The sequence below is a fragment of the Nicotiana attenuata genome, unplaced genomic scaffold, assembly GCF_001879085.1.
Source record: "Nicotiana attenuata strain UT unplaced genomic scaffold, NIATTr2, whole genome shotgun sequence".
NCBI classification, from domain to species: domain Eukaryota; kingdom Viridiplantae; phylum Streptophyta; class Magnoliopsida; order Solanales; family Solanaceae; genus Nicotiana; species Nicotiana attenuata.
Genome location: NW_017675040.1, coordinates 13,197 through 19,794, shown reverse-complemented (window position 1 = coordinate 19,794; position 6,598 = coordinate 13,197).

The window sequence follows — 6,598 nt, the reverse complement described above, 5'->3', positions numbered from 1 at the left end:
ATCGAGCAAAGGCTATCATCGAGAACACGAAGCGACAATCCCGAAGGGAGGCCCTTGAGGAAATTCATGCTTGGGGTTTCGACTTGTTGGCCAAAATTGAGAGTGCCAAGGTGCTCGAAGCCGAGGCCAAGAAGCTGGCTTATCCCGAGAATGATGAAGATTCCGAGGATTTGACGAGTCTGATGGTGGAGGAGGCCCCGAAGGTCCTGGTGGTGAGGCGAGCTCCAGTGAAGACCAGGCCATTTAAATGCCTTGTATATTTTTTCTTTATTTTTGTATCTTTGTACTCGTGTATTTTTCTTTTTTTTGTTGAGGGCGTTTGGCCTTTGTAGAAATTTGTATCGAGGCCGTTTTGGCCCTCGTAAAAATCTTTTGATATGTATATAAAGCTTTTTTCCTTTCAGCAATTTTTGAGTTTTTCCTTTGCTTTATTATTTATATTTGCAAAGATTAAAATGCCTTAGCACGAAACAGTTACGTTATGTTCGGAGGTTCGAACAAGCTTTGCCTTTAACATTATTTTGTATAAGGCATCATGGGGATTCGGTGTGACCGAAAATTTTTCCCCAATGTACTTAGATTATAGTTTGCCGAGGGTAGCCTTTAGAATCGCTTAAGAAATTTTAAGGCTTTGTTATTTTTGTTACGGGTCTCGGACGTCTCCGAGCCATTTTAATATGGTCATATCCTTGTTAGTTCGGGTGTTGCCCAGTGGGCTTATCACCCCCGAGTTATATGGACTGCCTAAGATAATAGTCCCCAAGTGGGGATGGCCGTAGCCTTTAAAATTCGGGCGATGCCTAATAGGTCTTGTACCCCCGAGCTCCGATTGCCCAGACCGTCCGAGTTTGTTTTCGGACAGCAGTCCTCGAGTGATAGTGATTATTCGAACTCGAATTAAGGTGGCCCTTGGGCTCGATACCTTTAGGAGATCGGATGTAGGAAATTCCATAAGAAATGCAAGAAAATGTTTAAGGGACAAGATATTTATCCGCAAGGAAGAGACTTCTTTTCATTCTTGTGTATAATAGTTATACATGTATACATGCTTAGTGCCATGGCTCGTGCAGTCTATGAGGACATGGTTCATTTGACCGTTTGACCCTTACAATAAATCCTATCGATCGAGCCGAGACCATTCAATCACGAAGTTTTCCTCCTTTGCTAAAGTCGAACTCCGAGGGTAATGCCCCCAGTATTCGAGGTTGATCATAGAGAGAGGCCTCGGATACTATTGACGCGATATTTGACACCGATTCATGACCGCCTTCTATTCTAAGTTAGCACGATCCGTTGTTGCCTCGTTAAAAACCTTGCCAAAAACCCCATTTGGGACAAAACCGGTTCAAGGGAAAAAGAGTGCAACGCGTGCATTCAGACCTAAAAATTTATACCACTGCTTGTTGGTTAACTGCAAGCCTTAGTTCAAAATGTAAATAAAAGAAATGAATGGGGTCGTACCTTAGCAGTAATATTGTTTTAAGTGAATTATATTCCAGTTGTTCGGTAGTTGCTCGCCGTTCATTGTTCCAAGTTTGTAGGATCGCTTTCCGGTGATCTCGATAATTTGATATGGTCCTTCCGAGTTCGGCCCCAACTTCCATTCGATCGGGTTTCGGGTGCTTAGTGTGACCTTCCTTAATACTAAGTCCCCAACATTGAAGTGTCGAAGGTTTGCCCTTCGGTTGTAGTATCTCTTGTCCGTTGTTTTTGGGTGGCTAACCGAATAAGGGTGGATTCATGCCTCTCATCTAATAGATCAAGGCTCGTATTTATGGCCTCGCCTTTCGATTCTTTGGTCGCGTATCGGAACCTGAGACTTGGTTCTCCGACATCAACCAATATTAGAGCTTCGGCACTGTAGACCAGCGAAAATGGGGTGGCCTCGGTGTTGGACTTTGAGGTCGTACTGTATGCCCATAAGACTTCGGGCAGGATTTCCTTCCATTTTCCTTTGGCGTCGGTCAACCTCCTTTTGAGGTTTTGGATTATGGTCTTGTTGGTCGATTCTGCTTGTCCATTCCCACTAAGATGGTAGGTGTCACAGGGGCATTTTCTGTCCGCCCAAAACCTGCTCGCTGTGCGGCATCAAGTCCCTATTTGGCTCAACCTTCACTCGATTTCTTTCGCTTTTTGAGGTTTAGCACTTAGAATAATTACAAGGCAACATAAAAATAGATAAGGCACATGCAGAATTACGAGAACCCTTTGCCAACCTTTTATAATAAATGAATTACAAAGGAAAATCTCGAGTTTGGAAAGGTGCTGCCACCTCACCAACTCACAAAATTGCCGACACTTGCACAATATGCTTTCTAAAGGCCCCTGCCTAAGACATTTCGTGTTGCCCACTGATTTTGGCGAGGCAATGGCACATAATTTTCCATGCTCAAGCCTTGACATAGACAACCCTATGCCTACATCTTTGCCTATTTTCCCTCCCTAGCCATATAATCTGCCACTCTTGGACAAGGCAGTTGTAACCGCCCAACTGCACAGCATGTGCTCAGCACACTTGGTAACCGCTTCATGTGCACTGCATGTACGTATTTTTGGCCAGCTGCTGCATGCCCAAGGCTGGCATTGCGCCCAGCCTTGCCCTTTGACACTGCTCGGCCTCAATGTCATAGCCACAGCTTGTCGCCCATGACTAAGCCGCACACACGCCCGCTGCCACAACCGTTTGTTCATGTTGAGTCGCCCTTACTTGATCAAGTCTGCCCTGCCAATGCCATAGCTGATGTTAGCATCAAGTCACCAAGCCATGATGATATTTCCCTTGCTAAGTCGTTTGCCCACAAATTACTTAGGTGCCAGTCCTCTCACCTAAGCCAAGGCAACACCATATTGCCCATGTCACTCCCTTGGCACTAAGGCGCTTTGTCTTAGCACTTAGGTCTTTCCCGCATTGCCTTGTCAAACTTCCGTCCAGCCCGCCTTTCCCCTTCAAGACCTTGGCATTTTCTTGTACACAGCCACACTCGTGCTTTAGTGTAGTTCGTCACACCTTTAGCCTTTCAACAGTAGTGTAGTCCGTCACACCTTAGCCTTTCAACAATTTGTTTCTACTGACAACGCCCTCATTGTCATGCATGTTGATTGCCCCGCACATAGGCCAATGGCAAGGCCATCACGCCAAATCCTTTCCACTTCCACACCATTTGCCGATCAACTTTGTCAAGGGTTTAACAAACCACCCCAACCAGTTGAATTCGACGCCCTCGTCGAATAATTCCCACACATGCTCGCCATTTTCAAAGACATCACAAATTCAGCACCCTTTTAAGAATAACGTTGTCCTTGCCCTCAAGTGCAACATTTTCTCATTTGCTTCTCCTGTCCGTCATTCCCACAGCAAATTCGGCATGCAACTAGCCTGATTTGAAAGAACCCACTGCTAATTTTGGCACCCATGAACTCGAAAATTTGCATACTGCCTTACTTGGCTTTCCTGAATTTTCTAAGCACGGACAGTCCCTTCCACAAACAAGCATACTGACCCCTAGTCTTGCCGTCTTGTTCATCTCACCCTCGTCACGAAACTGGCTCTGATACCCGTTGTCACAGGGGCATTTTCTGTCCATCGAAAACCTGCCTGCTGTGCGGCAGTCAAATCCCTACTTGGCTCAGCCTTCACCCAATTTCTTTCACTTTCGATGTTTAGCACTTAGAATAATTTCAAGGCAACATAAAAATAGATAAGGCACATGCCGAATTACAGGAACCCTTTCCCAACCTTTAATAATAAAAGAATTACAAAGGAAAATCTCGAGTTTGGCAAGGTGTTGCCACCCTTGGCAATCACCAACTCACAAAATTGCCGACACTTGCACAATCTGCCTTATAAAGGCCCCTACATAAGACATTTCGTGCTGCCCACTGATTTTGGCAAGGCAATGGAATATAATTTTCCATGCTCAAGCCTTGACATAGACAATCCTATGCCTACATCTTTGCCTATTTTCCCTCCCTAGGTACTTAGACGTTTTTAGGGACTGCTAGCACACATATTTACAGTGCAGTCAGCCCTTTTTAGTTTTCCTATTTTAGTTGACACCCCCAACCGATAGGCCATGATCACACACGATAAATAACGTGCATGTCATGATCTAACATGATTTAAAAACATGCATACACTCAGCCCCATAATCAGCCACTCTTGGATAAGGCGGTTGTAACCGCCTAACTGCACAGCATGTGCTGAGCACACTTGGTAACCGCTCCATGTGCACTGCATGTGCGTGTTTTTAGTCAGTTGCTGCACACCCAAGGCTGGCATTACGCCAGCCTTTCCCTTTGATACTGCTCCGCCCCAATGTCATAGCCATAACTTGTCGCCCATGACTTGGCCGCACACATGCCCGTTGCCACAACCGCTTATTCATGTCAAGACGCCCCTACTTGATCAATTCTGCCCTGCCAATGCCATAGCTGATGTTAGCATAAAGTCACCAAGCCATGATGCCATTTCCCTTGCTAACTCATTTGCCCACAAATTACTTAGGTGCCAGTCCACTTACCTAAGCCAAGGCAACGCCGTATAGCCCATGTCACTACCTTGGCACTAAGCCGCCTTGTCTTAGCGCCGAGGTCTTTCCCGCATTGCCTTGTCAAGCTTCCGTTCAGCCCTCCTTTCCCCTTCAAGACCTTGGCCTTTGCTTGCACACAGCCCCACTCGTGCTTTAGTGTAGTCCCTCACACCTTTAGCCTTTCAACAGTAGTGTAGTTCGTCATACCTTAGCCTTGCAACAGTTTGTTGCTATTGACAACACTCTCATTGTCATGCATGTTGATTGACTACATTGCTGTTGGTGGCTTCAATACGATGCCAAGTTCGGACCCTTTTGTGTTCGAGGCGCCGTTCATAAAGAGGGTCCAGATTATGAAGACGTCCTCGAATTTACCAAAAACTCTTTTTTGACCTCGGGGTATTAGGGCCGGCATAAAGTCGGCCACGAAATCTTCCAAAATTTGAGATTTAATTGCTGTCCAGGGTCGATATTCAATATTGTACCCGCTGATGTCCTCAGCCTATTTGGCCAATCGTCCCGAGAGTTCGGGTTTATGCATTATTTCACAGTGGGTAAGTAGTCACAACACATATAGGATGGCACTAAAAGTATGGTTTCAGTTTCCTAGAGGCGCTTAACAAAACGAGCGCTAACTTTTCTAGGTGAGGGTACTTAGTTTCGGCCTCACCCAGAGTCCTGCTAACATAGTAAATTGGAAATTGCGTATTGCTTTTCCCCGATCAGGACTCCACTTACCGCTATCTTCGATACCGCCAAGTACAGGTATAGTTGTTCGTATGCCTTCGGCGTGTGAAGAAACGGTGGGCTCGATAGATATCGCTTGAGTTCCTCTAAGGCCCATTGGCGTTCCGGGGTCCACGAGAAGTTGTTCTTCTTTTTTAGTAGCGAGAAGAATCGGTGGCTCTTATCGGAGGACCTCGAGATGAATTGCCCCAGGGCAGCTATGCGCCTGGTTAACCTTTGCACGACCTTCATGTTTTCCACCATCGTGATATCTCCGATGGCTTTGATCTTGTCGTGGTTGATCTTGTTCCCCCGGTTGGATACCATGAACCCGAAGAATTTACCTGATCCAACTCCAAACGCACATTTCTCCGGGTTCAGCTTCATATTGTACTTCTTCAATATGCTGAAGGTTTCCTACAAATATTATAAATGGTCCTCTGCTCGCTCGGACTTAACCAGCATATCGTCAATGTAAACTTCCATTGATTTTCCTATTTGTTTTTTGAATATTCGGTTTACTAGGCGTTGATAAGTAGCACCGGCATTTTTTAATCCGAATGGCATCACGTTATAGAAGTATGTGTTGTACTTAGTGATGAAGGAGGTTTTTTCTGATTATTCGGGTTTATTCGTATTTCGTTGTACCCTAAATAGGCGTCGAGAAAACTGAGGATCTCGTGGCCGGCACTGGTAAATGCTCGATTGATATGACCTTTACCAGCTCCTCGGTCGTTGATTTAGTGTCATCAAAATCATAGGGGACTATAAAAGATCTGGGGACCCCTAATCATCGTCTTCGTCAGTCCCCTGTTTATTCGGTTGGGTCGTGGCCGATGTTGGTAATTGCGATTTAGCCTCTTGCTTTGTGCCCGAACTTGGTTCCTTTGACGTTGCGAGTGTTGAATTGGAATCACCTCTACAACTGCAAACATTTCCTTTGCGGCTGGTTGTTCTCCGTATGATTGTCTTAATCCCTCCTGGCGTTAGGAATCTTGGTGACGAGTCGAGGGCACTGCCCTCATGTTGTGGATCCATGGCCTCCCGAACAGGGCGTTGTACCTCATGTCTCCTTCAATCACATAAAACATGGCCTCCTGGATGGTCCCGACAGCATTCACTAGTAATGTTATCTCCCCCTTAGAGGTTTCACATGCCATATTGAATCCGTTCAAAACTCGGACTGCTGGCACGATTTGATCTTCTAGACCGAGCTGTTCTACGACTCTCGAATGGATGATGTTGGTCGAGCTATCTGGATCAATTAATACACTCTTAACACGATATTTATTTATAAGTACAGATATTACCAGTGCATTGTTATGGAGCTGTACGATTCCTTC